This window comes from Melospiza melodia, chromosome 1 (genome assembly GCF_035770615.1).
Source record: "Melospiza melodia melodia isolate bMelMel2 chromosome 1, bMelMel2.pri, whole genome shotgun sequence".
Lineage (NCBI taxonomy): Eukaryota > Metazoa > Chordata > Aves > Passeriformes > Passerellidae > Melospiza > Melospiza melodia.
Window position 1 is genome coordinate 145,145,942 of NC_086194.1, and position 14,838 is coordinate 145,160,779.

Consider the following 14,838-nt stretch of genomic DNA (forward strand, 5'->3'; position numbering starts at 1 on the left):
ATGGCCACAGCAAGAAACAAACTCTTGGTAGTAACAAGCCAGTCTTAAGCCAAAGCAAGTCTATGCTAAAGCTTTGTATGCTACACCACTTTTTTCTGTGTGTGTGTGTATGTATGCGTGTGTGGGCACTCATTTTTTTCCTTTTCAGGAAGAAGAGAAGGGGGAGAAAAGCAAGAATTTTTATCTCAATAAAGAAGTTTGCTCATGCAAAGAAGCATCCAGCTTGCTCTGAGGATTTAATGAGCAGCTCAAAGGATCTCAGGAGTCTGCTGGGCTCCTGCACCTGGATCTGGCAAGTTAGTGGGAACATAGGGTGACTTGGGTCTGAAAAGATAAACACTAGAGTGAGTGCCTCTTTCCAGGTACCCAATGTACATCTACATAAGGTAAAACACAGCAATAAAGTAAAATAAGTCAGCTGTGTTATTAAAAATTATAGTTGTTCTGGCTGGCCTTTTGCCCTAAGACCTGCAACTTGACAAGCCTGTGAGGTGAGAGGTCTGGTCCCCACAGCCTGAACATGTAATTGCAGATGGACCTGCCCCATCCTTCAAGATGCCAACCCAAACTCATCAAATGCCTAATTTTTCTCATTTTTCTTTTTGGCTAACAGAACTAAAATCTGTAAAAGGAACAGCATGTAAAGTCAGCTCTGTACAGTAAGATGGAAAATGCACTGATTTGCACAGAGTTAATAACATGCCCTAAAATGGCCATTCACCCTCAAAAGACATTAGCATGTAATAGCAGCTGCTTATCCTCTGAGTGCAGATGAATATTGGAAAGAGGTGCTGAGAGGCTTTGTCCTAGAATTACATGTCACTGGTTTAAACATGATGTGTGGAAATTATTTTAATTGCCCATATTAGTCCAGGGCTGAAATGGTCTGGTATTGTTAGGAGTGGTGCAAATGTCTTTCCCTGGTCAGGGTGTTGTTTGAGAAGAACATGTGCATACCTGAATGTCCAGAAAAGCCTCACCACAACACGAAACTAAAAAACCAAAAATCGCCCCAATAAAATAGCTTTGAAAAATATTGGCTAGTTAAGTGATATTTTTTGACTGTCTTACATATAAAGATCCAATTTCTTGCAAGTATGAGCACTGAAAGAGCAAGAACTGCTATTTTTGAGATAAATGTTACAGTTCAAATGTCACAGACTATATTACAGACATTCACAACTGGCTCTGAGATTTAGGAAAAAAAACAACTTACACTGTTGTATGAAGGTTGGCAATGATCACAGTGCTAATGACCATGGGAGAAAGACGAGATTTTTTTTAAGCATCATTATCTAGTGGCCTTGAGTGCTAATCAAAACAAGGACTATAATGCCTGCTTTAATGGGGTTTGTCTCAGTAATGCTCCTAAATGGAATAAACTATATTAAATCCAGACAAGCTACAAAGAGAGACAAATGGCAAAACAATACACAGAAAACTTAAAGATTCTTTAATCTATTATTAATTGAGTTACTATCCATAACAGTCACACTTAACTGTGGTTTTGTAATCCGCTTGCTGAATTGTACAACTAGAATAGAAATGTTGTTGTCCTTCTGTTTGAAACAACAGACTAAATAAGGCCCAAATCAACCCACAAAATGGCCAAGCAAAGACTGTATGCAGACAGGCTGCATGTCCATTTTCTTCTTTCAATTTCAGGAAAGCAGCTCCTCTGGAGTTTTTTCGCCAAGTAGTGGGAATCTGATCCCACTGAGGTAGTCCTGCACATAAGCTGAGCCTCAGTGCACCACAAGGAGGATGCTCTGGGAAGACAAAGGGCCCCACACTGTCCCTCACTGACCCAGTGCTGCAGGGACAGACACTGATAGCCACAGGCTTTGGGTCATCCTCCTGATGTTACAGGAAGAGGCACCAAGTGCCAGGACAATGAATTCATCACCATCCTCCTCCTCATCTGCCTTGTATCTTTGGCCCTGCTCATCCCTCCTCTGCATATGCTGACCAAATGCACAGACATGCTGAATTTCTTCAGCTTGATACCTCAGAGGATCAGTCACATTTGACTTCCTCAAAAGCAAGTAAATAGTTTTTCTGATGCATCTGTTTTGCTGTATTTCTCACACTGAGATGGGAGGATGTGTAGCAGCTGAGGGGGAAGGCAGACTATGGCATTTTGGGCAGATCCTTCAGGAAGAGGCGACAATTTACTGGTAAAATGACAGCCAAGGTATAGAGGCAGTGACACTTTTATGTTCATTTAGACGCAAGAGTGAAATATTTCCAGGGGTCCAGTTTTAAAAGGATGGATTAGCCCTTTGTTCGTGGTATACACAAAATGCAGGATCATGCATCTTATCTTGAAGAAATTTTCAATAAAGGTCTTTACAAAGTGGAGCTGTAGCTAGGGGAACATACAATTCATTCTGTAATTAATGAATTCCCCCCAGTATTACAGCGAAAAAATTCCTATGGTTTTATTGCTTTTGTAAAATGCTTGTTCTCCAGCTCTGAAGGGACTGTGAAAGGTCAGAGGTGTTGAATATACATGATTTATAAAGTCCTCTGGGATGAGATGTGCCATGTAAATATAAAATATTATTAGAGCATACTTTCTCTAATTCACATACACTGAAATGGAATTGGCTGTGCCACAGAAGCAAAACTAAGAACCCAAGTCAGTCTGATGACAGCAGATTGTCCAAGGGACAGTCCAAACAGCAGAAGGATAAATTCATTTCACAGACATATCTACCTAATGGTGGAAGTTACTGCTATTCATCCGGAGCTGGTTCTGTGTAGATATGAATGTGAAGACTGTGTTACATAGAAATGACTGTGCAGGCAAAGATGGTGTACTGCTCAGCACCATGAGGAAAGAGAGGCTGCTGAAAAGGCTGCAGGCACAGGAGCAGCCCAAGTAGCCCATCCACCTTCTGCAGGAACTCTGCCTTGCACAGCTCTGTTCTCAAGTGTGTGCCAGAGATGCCTGGGATGCCGTGGTCCTCACGTGCTTTGTAAAGTCACACTCAGAGGGCACTTCCAGTCTCAAAATATGCATCCTATTTACCCCTGGCTTTCACAGAGGCTTCCAAGTTTCCCTTGCAAATTTGAACCTTGAGATTTGTTCACCTCCAGCTGTATCTATCCAAAGAGGCTTCCTAAAAAGCAGTCTCTCAGAGAACTAGGTTGGAATGAGCTGAACTGGACAAGCAGTCCCATTCCCTCTCAGGGAAGCATAAATTATACTTTCAACCCACCTTTTGGGATTGATTCCAATTTCTCTTTTTCTTTTGTCCACAATACTCTATAACACTGCAATAAATAATCAGTTTGAAGTAGAATTCAAAATATTTTAACAGCTGGAGCAATGACATTCTCACTCAATTTTACTGTAAATGGAAAAATTCCCATTCCCCCCCTCAAAGACAGGGATTGCAGATCATATTCTGAATTCTTTTCAAAACCTTGGCCAAAAGATATCACCAGCACAGTCTGTTCCTCTTCACATTATTATTCCCACTCTCACAGATTCTTTTATCTAACTCCCTTCCGCCCTGAAGTTTACAATCTCCTTCCAAAAATTTTTCAATTGCAGTTCCCATCTCTTAAATTCCCTCTCTCTCATCAGCTTTCAAATAATATAACTTTATTTTAGAAAAATGATGCTGTGAATTTAGTGCTACAGACCAATCTGTTCCTACCTTTTTCCCTGTGCTAAAACACAGCATCTAATTTTAAATCCTTTTTTTAAATTATTTTTTAAAAAGGCATAATACAGCCCTTTAGGAAACGTATATGAACTTCCTGTCCATAAAGGAAAAAAATGAAGTTCTTACTCTTGACTGTATTAATGCTTTCCCATGCAAATTGATACATCTGTATGGGAGAAAAAGGAGATTTGGATCATCTGTATTCAAGAGAATAATTAAAAGAAGTTATTGCACAAAATGATTAGATTTTCTAGCAACACAAGTTTGATTCTGTGATAATGCTGAAGTTACTCTCATCGATGCCGAACACTTTTCATCCACACAAGAGGGGCTTTTAATTTTCTCTGTACTGAAAAAAAAGCCATTGTATTTTCACTGATGATGTTTATTATTTGATTTCTTCTACTTTCTTTAGATAATTAAATAGATAGATTTGCTCATTTGGCTATAGCTAAATTGCTGTAGTAGTGGCAGACAATGACACTTTCAAGGCCACACTCTACATGATTAATCTTTGCTCCAACTGAGAGCCTTTATCGTCTGGGGTTACCCTTCCTGTTTGTCTTTTCCTTGTTTTCAGTTCTCCCTATCAAGAAGAACAACAAAAATCATTATGGGTTTTTAAACTAGGGAATGACATTTTTTAGCTCTGAGGCCTATGTGTAAATGTAAATTTCCAGCTGTTACAACAAAAGAATAGCAAATGTGAGGCAGACGTTAATATATTATCCATTGTTGGTAATACAAGCAAAAATCAACCTTTAAAAATCCCCCAGCTATTCCAGTAATGAAAGCTCACTCACTTGGGTGTTTACATGAACCTGTGCCTTCAGAAATAAGATCTAACTAGCAATCTATGGAGTCTAGACAAATCCTCTGTGTCGTTTCTTCCTCCTCTGACATTAACAATTCAAGGGCTAGAACATACATCCAACAAGATCATCTCCAGATGTTTCTTTGGCTTAGCAATCTGATGAATGCCCAGAGACCATTTACTGCACAATGAAGTCAAGTGGGATCTGGGAGGATTCTGGATCCCATGCTGTTTTTCAGGACCAATTTCAGTACCAAAAGTTAAACCACATGTTTGGTTTCCATCAAGCACTACCACTTGAACGTAAGTCTTCACACACTTACAAAGCCAGTTGAGGCAGAACTGATGAGCAACCACTCTGAACTCCCTAAGAACTCTGCTTTCCTTTGAATCCACTGGCTGAAAAACCACAGCACGGCTGTGAATGCAATAAGGGGCTTCTTACTGAATCTAGCATATTTGTTGCTTCTACCATCTTCTAACCCTTGAAAAACTTCTGAACTTACTGTCCTGGCATGATGAACACAACTCACTCAACAACTCATAGTCAGTGACATAGAGAAGCATGGACATTCAGAGCACACTTAGAAGTTTAGTTTTCCCTCCAGAGAGTCTCCAGCCTTTGTTTAGCCCTCACCATAGCACATCTCTCATCATCTTATCTCTCTTATCTCCCATCATCCTCCCCACAGACCTTGGATCCCCATGAATCTTGAAAAGTCCTTCATTCTAGCATTAATACAGCAGCAACTTCCTAATGCCTTGTGTCAGGCACATTTGTGTTTGTAATTCCTTTCACACTAGGCAATTCATTAAGGGCTCTGTTTTGATTACCAAAATGTGTGAACACAATTTTGTATCTCATCTATACAGGGTCACTCTTATGTCAGCTCGTTTCTGACTGCGACAGCCTTTTCCCATCCTAAAGGCAAAACAGTGTTTACATTTGCTTAGCTAAAATATTTACATTACACATTCAAATGATGCATTTTCCCAGTGACAGGGCTCTCCCTGGTATTTCCTCCTGTACCTACTATGCAGCGGAAATGATTAAGATGAATATTCTGGGTGTCTCTAAACAAGCAGATGAAGGAAATATGCAGCACAGCTGTACTATACTAACACTGCTAGACTTTGTAATATGCATGCAGGCTTGTGAACTGCCTAGCAGGAAAGCCTGCCTTTTAGGACCCCAGAACAGAAGAGTTCCACATTTCCTCATCAATTTATTTCAAACAGATTCTTCATTTATTGACAAATGATTTGGTGACTCAGTGCATGAGGCCCTGAGAGAGGAGGTGAGAATGGTGCTGTTCACTGATCATCAGTCTGCCTGAGGAAAAAAGCCTGGAGTGCACCATGTCTGCAGGGCAAGAGAGGTGATGGGGACTGCTACCCAGACAGGGACCAGTGTAGAAGGAAAGGAGACACTAATGCTAGCAGGGGAATGCCACAAAGTGACAATATTTCTGGGAATCAGAAAACACACTGCACACTCCTGTTTTAATGCAACATTACCAAGTTGGATATAACACTGCGAGTGATGCTGCACCAGGAGGTCCTCCAGACCTCAGCAAGAGAGCAAGACCCCAGACACACAGCAAGAGCCTCTCCCCACAGGGACAGTTTGAGGCTCGTAGCAGAAAAGCTGAAATTCAACAGCATTTAAGACATATCATCATCTACACCATCAACAGTCTTGCTCATTTATTTGTTACTACCAAACAACAGAGTCTCTCTGAGAAGAAATTAGATAGAGTTCGGCAACTTCTCACACAGACTCTGTAGCAATGCAAAATTAAGAAGTTAAAGAGCACACCTAAGGTGTATTCCTTACCTTATAACATCATCCACACAGGTTTTCATACAGGCTCTCCCAGTGAGGAAGCAAAAGCTTCTGGGCTGAAAAACCGATGAAACACTGGTTAAGACATTATCTCAAAACCCCTGTCTGTGCTTATGTCCATCCCAAACTCTGCTGCATCTTTTTGTTTACAGAAACATATACAATAGACTGAAGTCAATTTCGTAAGCAAAAGCTATTTATTTTAAATTGACCCTGCCCACTTAGTGTCATATACTCTGAAGGAAATGGGTTATTAAAGTCTCTGTATAAGTGAGGCATGCAACATCTAGCGAACAAATATTATTTGGTGGGATTATTTTGTGTGGGACATGTATTTACTCCACTTTTTTAAACTAACAGCAAATAAAACTTTGTTTGCCCCTTAAAACCAATCAGTAGAAGAAAAGTAAGAGGCTCTACACCAGTATGAGGCAGTGTATTCAAAATAATAAACAACTAATTTTGATTTAACCTAAAAGCCTGCATGGAGGGAGTGAGCAGGCTCATCACCTGCCTGCCTGGTGCCCAACCAGCCCCACCACCAAGCAGCCTGAGGGGTGTGTAGGGATCAGTGGGCAAGACACTGCAGCAGAAAGGGGATGCCAGAAATCCCTGGGCTGAGGGGGCCAGGATAAACACAGATTCTGCATTTTGAGCCAGCAGCTAGCAGCCTCACAGTTTTAATTCAGCTCTTTGAAAGCTGCTTTCCTCTGGCCATCCTCGGGAACACAGAGTTTGCAGCTCCCAGCCTTTGGCAGGCCAGCTCACAGAGCCCCGCCGCTTTTGGCAGAGCAGCGTCGGGATGATGGGCAGCGGCTGCCGCTGTCACCAGCAGGATGTTTTCTGGAGTTTCTCCTACAAGGCAATGTGTTTATTCTTTGAAACAGTTGCTCCCTGAAGATTAAAACTGAGCAGAAGCACAAAAGCAGCGTGTGTCCTCTGGGGCTGCTCTGTGCCGTCAGGCAAACAGGAGGTACAAGCTGTGTTCTCCCAAAGCGCACAGAACAAACGGCGCTGCACTGGCAGGACCCAGTCACGTTCCTCAGTGCACAAACCACACTCGCCTCATTTTAACCCCTTCTTAGGAAAAGACCTTCCAAACACCACTTGTGTTGTTAAGAGCTCCAGATTTAGAGTTGTGTGGGGAGTCTTCAATGCAGCTGAGCCCGTTCACCCCAAAAGCATGTCAGCCTGGACACAAAAGATGAGCAACAGCCACAAGGTTCGTGCTTTTAAGACCATACTTGTTATCATCCCAAATAGCAGTACACACTCTCAAAAACAGACTTGTCAACCACAAAGAACAGACAGCAATATGAACAGCCGACACTTGGACAAAATATATCTTAGAAACGAAAAAAACAGTCATTTAAAACCCACTAAAATAGGATTGATGTACTAAGAGCACATGAGAAATACTGGCACAACAATGAAAAATCTGCTTGGCACAGTGTGTAATCATAGTTATTGCAAGGTGGCTGGAAAAATAAATGCAACAATGACTTTTCTTTCTGCTGAAGTATGTGCAACAAATGTTAATGTTTTTATGACTGTACAGGATGCATTGTACTCCAGGGAGTACCTTGAGAGGTGAGGAACTGTCTCTGGTAATAAGAAGCATTTACCTTGCCTATATATCAATGTATTTCTATTAGCATAATTAATTTAATATTGCATATAAATAGTAACTTTTGGCTTAAAAAGTAAGATGGAGAAGGAAACTAAATAGTCTTTTCTTCCTCTGATGGGAACACATACAGATCTTCTTATTACTGGTAACACAAACTAAGCCCACATAAAGGGGAACAGCCAAACTTCAATAACCCTCAGCACAATGAAGCTTTACTCTCCTGCAGAGCACAGGGCACTTCGTAACTTTCCTCCCTGTTGTATCACTCTTATTTTAATAAACAACCAGACAGCAGCAATGGCCACTAACTTATGCTACTCTACAGACAAAAATATTACCTTTGGTTAACAAGGACTCCTCATCCTAGACCCTCTTTGCATTGTGCAGAAGAAGAGACCAAGAGAAGCTGTTTGAGCTCTGAAACTCCCTCCGGGCATTAACGCAGCTCTCGGAGCTGCTCACCCTGTCCCGGCCGCTCACCCATCCCGAATGCAGGGCTCGGATCCCACCTTCGGGCACAGCCTCACCCATCCCGTATGCAGGGCTCGGATCCCACCTTCGGGCACAGCCTCACCCATCCCGAATGCAGGGAGTGGATCCCACCTTCGGGCACAGCCTCACCCATCCCGTATGCAGGGCTCGGATCCCACCTTCGGGCACAGCCTCACCCATCCCGTATGCAGGGCTCGGATCCCACCTTCGGGCACAGCCTCACCCATCCCGTATGCAGGGCTCAGATCCCACCTTCGGGCACAGCCTCACCGATCCCGTATGCAGGGCTCGGGTCCCACTTTCCCGGCTGCCAGGCGGGCACAGCCCCACCGATCCCGAATGCAGGGCTCAGATCCCACTTTCCCGGCTGCCAGGCGGGCACAGCCCCACCGATCCCGAATGCAGGGCTCAGATCCCACTTTCCCGGCTGCCAGGCGGGCACAGCCCGCGAACAATGCCGCCTCTGTCAGCCCGCCACAAAGACACGCTCATCCGCAGCCCCGCACCTCTTCTGCTTCTTATTCTTCCTCTTGGAGCGCAGGGTGATGAGGAGGGATGGGAGAGAAATGCCGATGTGTTTATGGTCGGGCGCAGCTCCGCCGTGCCCAGGAGCGAGGCAGGGGCAGCGCACGGCGGGGCCCAGAGAGGAGCCGGGATCTGCGCTGGCAAGAGCCCTCCCTGCCTCGCTTCACACATTTTTGTTTCGGATCCGTGGGTGGTTGCATGAGCAAGCAGCCGGAATAGGGGAGGAGTTAGACAAAATGCAATTTAGGACTTGGAAGCCTCGTCTGCCTTTTCGAGAGGAGGAAGAAGAGGCGAAATCGCAGTGCCCGACGGGGCAACGTGCCCTTCCCAGCCCGGCTGCTGCCACCTGCTTCTCCAAACCTGCCGGGAAATAAAGCGGCTCTGCCCCTCTCCCTGTGCCTGATCCCCGGGACAGCACACGCACAGCAGCTGCTCTCGGCCCCGCTAACCACACTCCAGAGCCCCTGAGCACGCTGCCTGTCCGCTCCTGCCCCACAGCATATCCAGCTCCATTTTCAAGGAGGCACGATGCTTCATGATCCTCATGAGCAACGAGAGGATGAGACAATAAATGACATCCTCAGCAGATGTTTACAGCTGTCACCAGGCAGAGGAGGAGACAGCAGCAGCTTAAATCCCAGTTTTCTGCAAAGCTTTCCTTGGAAATCAGAGAGGCAAAGCCAAAAGCCCTTTTAAAATCATAGTTTTCCATAGTTTTCTTGTTTTGAAAGGACTATCATGTGCATATAGTTCATGCAACTTCAGCTTTGTTTTCCTTCCTATGAGAAAATGAAAAGCAAGGTCTGGCTCAAGATGACAGTGATGATTCCTGCTGAAACCAATTAGAATATTGTACTTTAACTCAAATATTCACAAGCCAAGCTCTGTGATAGATGTGAGATGTTTCACCCTCCTCCACATGAATTGTAGTCCAGATCTAGAAACATTGCAAGTGAATAGAGCAGCAAGCAACACTGTGTTTTCTTCTTGAAGTAAACACCAAGGGACACACAGCCCTTGGGTGCAGCACAGCTATGAACTCATTCCAGTCCCTGATGAACCACCCTCACGGTATTTTCCCATGCAATTAGTATTAATTGGTGACTTGCTGGCAATCTCCCAGGGGCCTGTGTCACCCTTTTAGCCAGTCCTACCAGATCAGCCTTGAGATGATGATCGGGGCTAGGCAGCCACCCTGCTGCCCCACCTCTCAGCACTCTTTCTTGCTCTTGTATTTCTGGGCTCTCTGGCAAGGGTTGTCTTGAGTAATGAAAAATCAAAGACACACCTCTTACAAATTAAAATATTCGAGTTTGTAACATGAGACAGCAAAGTAAGAGGGTGACTTCTAAAGGGAATTTATAAGCACTTTAAAAAAATATGTTCTTTTAAAGCATTTCACTGAAGCTAAACTCCAAAATAATCTTCAGGAGAACTGAGCAGTAGTGCTCAGTTCAGAACCTGCATAGAAACAGACCTGTAAAACTCTGCATCTTGCACTCAAAATTAAGCTGATACGGGACAGCTGTGAATGAGCAATCATTCTCTTCTAATTTTGTTATTTAATAACAATTCTTAAGGATTTCCTTTTATATATTAATAAGATAAAATTTGTCTTATGCTTCTTGTCAAATGGACTTAAGCAGGTTCAAGAGTGCTTTATTTCAGCAGAGCCCCAAAACTCCATGGCAATAAACAAAATCAGATGTTCTTTGACTGAACACTGTAAACATCTAGAACATATTTCAGAGTAGGTTCCAGGGGCATTTTCACAGTACGAATTGCTTTTTGCAGAATGACATAAGTGATGTCAAAACTTTAAAAATTAGTGCTGAGGTGGTTATTCAGAATCAAAAGGATGTCTGAAAGGAGAATTGTGCAGGGGTCAGCCTACAAACACCACTCAAGTCCTAGTAAAGGATGCAGCATCTAATGGTAAAATACATTAGGAAATTCTTGTGGCCAGAGGCAAGCAGAACTGCTTCAACTAAAACAGGTCAAGTATAATCAAGAGCACCAGGCCAGCTTTATTCCTTCTCCTTTTTCTGCTTCCCCTTTTTCTGCTTCTCCTAAGTGTCCAGTCCACATAAATCAGTGGTCCTCAGTGTTACTCTTCTCATATCACTTTCGTCTTTTACTGCACAACACTTAGAAACCACAACATAACATAAATAGCTGCCTAAAAATGGTGTATTATGGCTTGGAGGTAGTGAAGAACACTGAAGATGGTTATTTCTCTTGGAAATCTTGAGTCTGGAGTGGAGGAGCCTGGCTGTGCCATCTCATTTCATCTCAAGTTGTACCTTTAGATTTCAAGTACTTAGTCTACATAAACTCCAATGTGAAAGACAAAACTCAGTCTTCACACTGGTCAACAGATGTAGAGAGATTTATCACTTACATGTATGCTGTTTATATGACATAGTTTATTGAATTTTTATTTGGAGATACTTCTGCCTCTGAATCTTTGTGACCCTACTTGGTTTTCATTTTTAAAAGACCTTACTGTCTTTTTTTCCCACATCTATGGCAAGTAAAGATGCAGATATTATTTGTCAGGGCCCCATGAAAAAAAAAATGAATACTTTCAGACTATTCTCACAATTATTGCAGAAGTACAGAAGAAGACCTGAGTTTCACTGGTGTAATTTCCCAGCAATTCCATTAACTTGCAGTATCTTTGGATCAATCTGAGATAGCCCTCACCTCTACCTCACACCTGTTTAGCTCTCCAGGTGTATAAAAACACAAGGATATTACCCAGGGCAGAAGACTTCTGTCATGGATTAAGGAACCACAAAATAGTAGTTTCAGAGAAGAACTTCTCCATAAAATCATGCAAGAGGAAGGAGCACTACACACATTCACTGGCAGGGACAGGAAGGTGCCATCTGTGTCTTTGGAGATGTAGAAAAACTATGAGATTTCTTAGTATGATGCTATTCTAAAAATTCTGGTTTGCTTACAGGATTTTAAAACACACACATGTTCAGACTGCCACTTTCCATCTACAGCTAAGAGGAAGAGGGACTCAATATTCAGTTTTCTGAAAACACAAGGCCAAGAGATTCTTTCTCCAAAGACATACGCCAAGACTTAGTCACTGCCACTCTAATTCCCTGACAGCAAATTCAGTCTTTACAAATACAAAGCAAACATCTTTAAACAAATTATGAACATCTCTGGCCATACAGATAAGACTAACACTTGTAAATTACTTCTCTAAATAGGTGTTATATCAAATCTCCAATGGGTCCAGATAGACGTGTTCAGCCTGCATTAGGTGATAATGAAGCCTGAACCCGAGAGATCCTAGTTAAATTTGGATTAGCTGTTGATGAAAACCAACTTGATAACACTGCTTATTCTAGACTTGCCTCAATTACAGTTTTTCCAGTCAAACTTGTCACTGCTATTCCTTCTTTCCAAGAGCATTATTTTGTGGCTGTTTTATTTGTAGTGTTACGTGGCATCGGTACCTGAACCTCATCAGCTCCTTCTACTTGCCTGAGACAAATGCTGGATCATAGCAGGTCCTCTCCATCTATGGGAGACCAAACACAAAATTACACTTACTCAAGCATCACCTCTGCCTCTGGCTGGGAGCTTGGCAGAGCTGGGAAGTGCAAATCTCCTACACAAAGGAAGACAAATATACAGAAGGCTGCCCCTACTGCTGAAAGATCTGTATTTCATTTTGAGCTATTGATCAAACTGAAGTATTTCACTTGGGCACAGATCATTTGGGTCTACAGTGTTCTCTGTTAAAAACTCTTTAACTCTTGACTAACTCAGGTCATGTGGATTTTTAGCTTGGCATAACTTGCATGTGGCCACAGCCCCTTCTCAGAGCTGTCACGTCAAAGCCTTACAAAGACCTGACATCTACCAATATAAGTCTAATCTTCTGTACTAAAAGGATGCAAATAATTTTCTTAAATAATTTTTCTTATGGAAGCTGGTTTGCAACATTACAGTACTTATGAACTACTATACATCCAGTAAAGTATTTAAGAATAATTGATGTAATTTAAAAATTTATTTCTCACCTGTCTAATAAACACTGATAGTGGAAGTGAAACTTTCACCTCATCTGAAGTGAAAGAATTTGAGCATGGCTCTTTGGTTTCCATTTGTAGTAACCAGAATTTCCAATTGTTTTTTCACCCATGTACTTGAGTGATTTGGGCTTTTTTCCTTCAGACAAGACCAAATGTATTCAATCCATTACACTCAAGACTAAATACTCACATATGGCTTCCTAATGTTACTCATTAGGACATAGATGCTACAAATGTGCTTCCTTCAACTTCAGCTGCCTTTTATTCTCCCCTGCAGCTTGCTCATTTTTGTTAAAAATTAAGAAAGTAATCAAATGACTAAATTTCCATTTTCCACTCTTCCTAATTTTCAAATTTATGCCATTTATAAGCCTCAACTAGTCTATGAAAAAACTTTTTTACACCATTTAACAGAACCAAAACCTTGAAGAAACAGAGATTTTTTTTTTTTTGTTTGTTTAATCCTCTCCTGCATCCACTCACTTTTCCTATTTTCCATTCCTTAATTAAATTTCAGGTCAAAGATCTTTCTGACTCAAGATATCCAAATGTTTTCAGATTTGGCTAAAAAATTGTGCAAATCCATTATCCTGTATCATTATATCCAACAAGGAGAAACTCTCATGAATTGTTTGAATATATGGACAAGATCTGATTATCTAAATCAAATTGCTAACTCACATGCACAAGGGAATATAATCATTTTTTTAAAATGTAAAATATGATTAGAGTATCCTCAAAATAATTGATCAGACCGTAAGATCCTAGTGGGCAGAGGTTCTGGAAATGGAAGTGACACCACTCTAATCAGGAAAACAGCCATGAGAAGATATTTATCTATTTATAAATAAATAAAGGGCTTAACTTTGAGATTACAAGCGCAAGAGAGAAAAAATGTCATCCTCCTGTCATTTGTTGACAGGCTGTGACAGAGAGAAGCTTTGTCAGTACTTCATCACCATCCATGACTGCTCTGCATCTCACCTCCAATGGCTGCCTTGCATTCCTGAGTCCTGATCCCTTCAGACCTGTTCGAATTATCCCTGTTTTTCTGTCATGAACGCTGGCATCTTACTCAGCAAAAGCATATCACATAAAACTGTTTGTGCTCAGGAAATTGCATTATATTAAAAGTAATTATTAAGATGTGATTTTCTCTGTGCAAGCATTTGCACAAATTGTACAAGTCCTCTTACCACAGCCACTGCCACATAGAAACTGTGGAATCACATTTAAGTATTGCATCAGTGACAAAAGTGTCCACAGCAATTATTTATTCATAAAACAAGGAACATAAAAACAACAAAAAAACCCACCCCAAAACCACAAAAACAAACAAACAAACAAAAATCCCCCCCCCCCCACTCTTAGAAACCTTTGTTTAACAACAGTGAATTGAGACAGTGTTAATATTCAAAGTTTAACTTCAGGAAAAGCAGGATGGGATGTAGACTTCAGCTAACCGTTCTTGTTCTCTTTGATTATCACTATATCTTTCAGAGCGAAAACTGGTTTAAAAATCAGGAAAAACAAGATGTACAACCTTCGACCCAATCCAAACAAAAATCTGGTTAATTACATCAAAAATTTCTTAATGCAGCTAAAGCTCTTTGTGCTGTCCTCCCAAGTACCCACAGGACAGAACAGTGCGCTGGCTGCCCCTGCACCTGCTTCATGTGACACTCGACTGAAATCTGTCAGTGCTGCCCAAAGTCTGACCTGTGCTTCTGACATAAAAGAAAAAATAATATCCTGAAGGACCTGCTGAGCCCTCAGGTTCAAACAGCTTTTGA

At 41.8% G+C, this 14,838-nt stretch overlaps 1 protein-coding gene across 5 annotated transcripts in view; it reads right to left on the minus strand.

Moving 5' to 3' along the window:
• Positions 1–14,838, minus strand: part of PAG1 (phosphoprotein membrane anchor with glycosphingolipid microdomains 1) — a 106,446-nt gene that overhangs the window by 36,573 nt on the left and 55,035 nt on the right. For 3 of the 5 annotated variants that reach the window (XM_063170829.1, XM_063170845.1, XM_063170851.1), the window contains exon 2: positions 6,329–6,393. The gene's annotated coding sequence lies outside the window, so the exon portion shown is untranslated. Of the gene's footprint in view, positions 1–6,328; positions 6,394–8,305; positions 8,325–8,965; positions 9,095–14,838 lie in introns of those variants that run through there. The other 2 variants (XM_063170836.1, XM_063170860.1) reach the window with 2 other exon arrangements.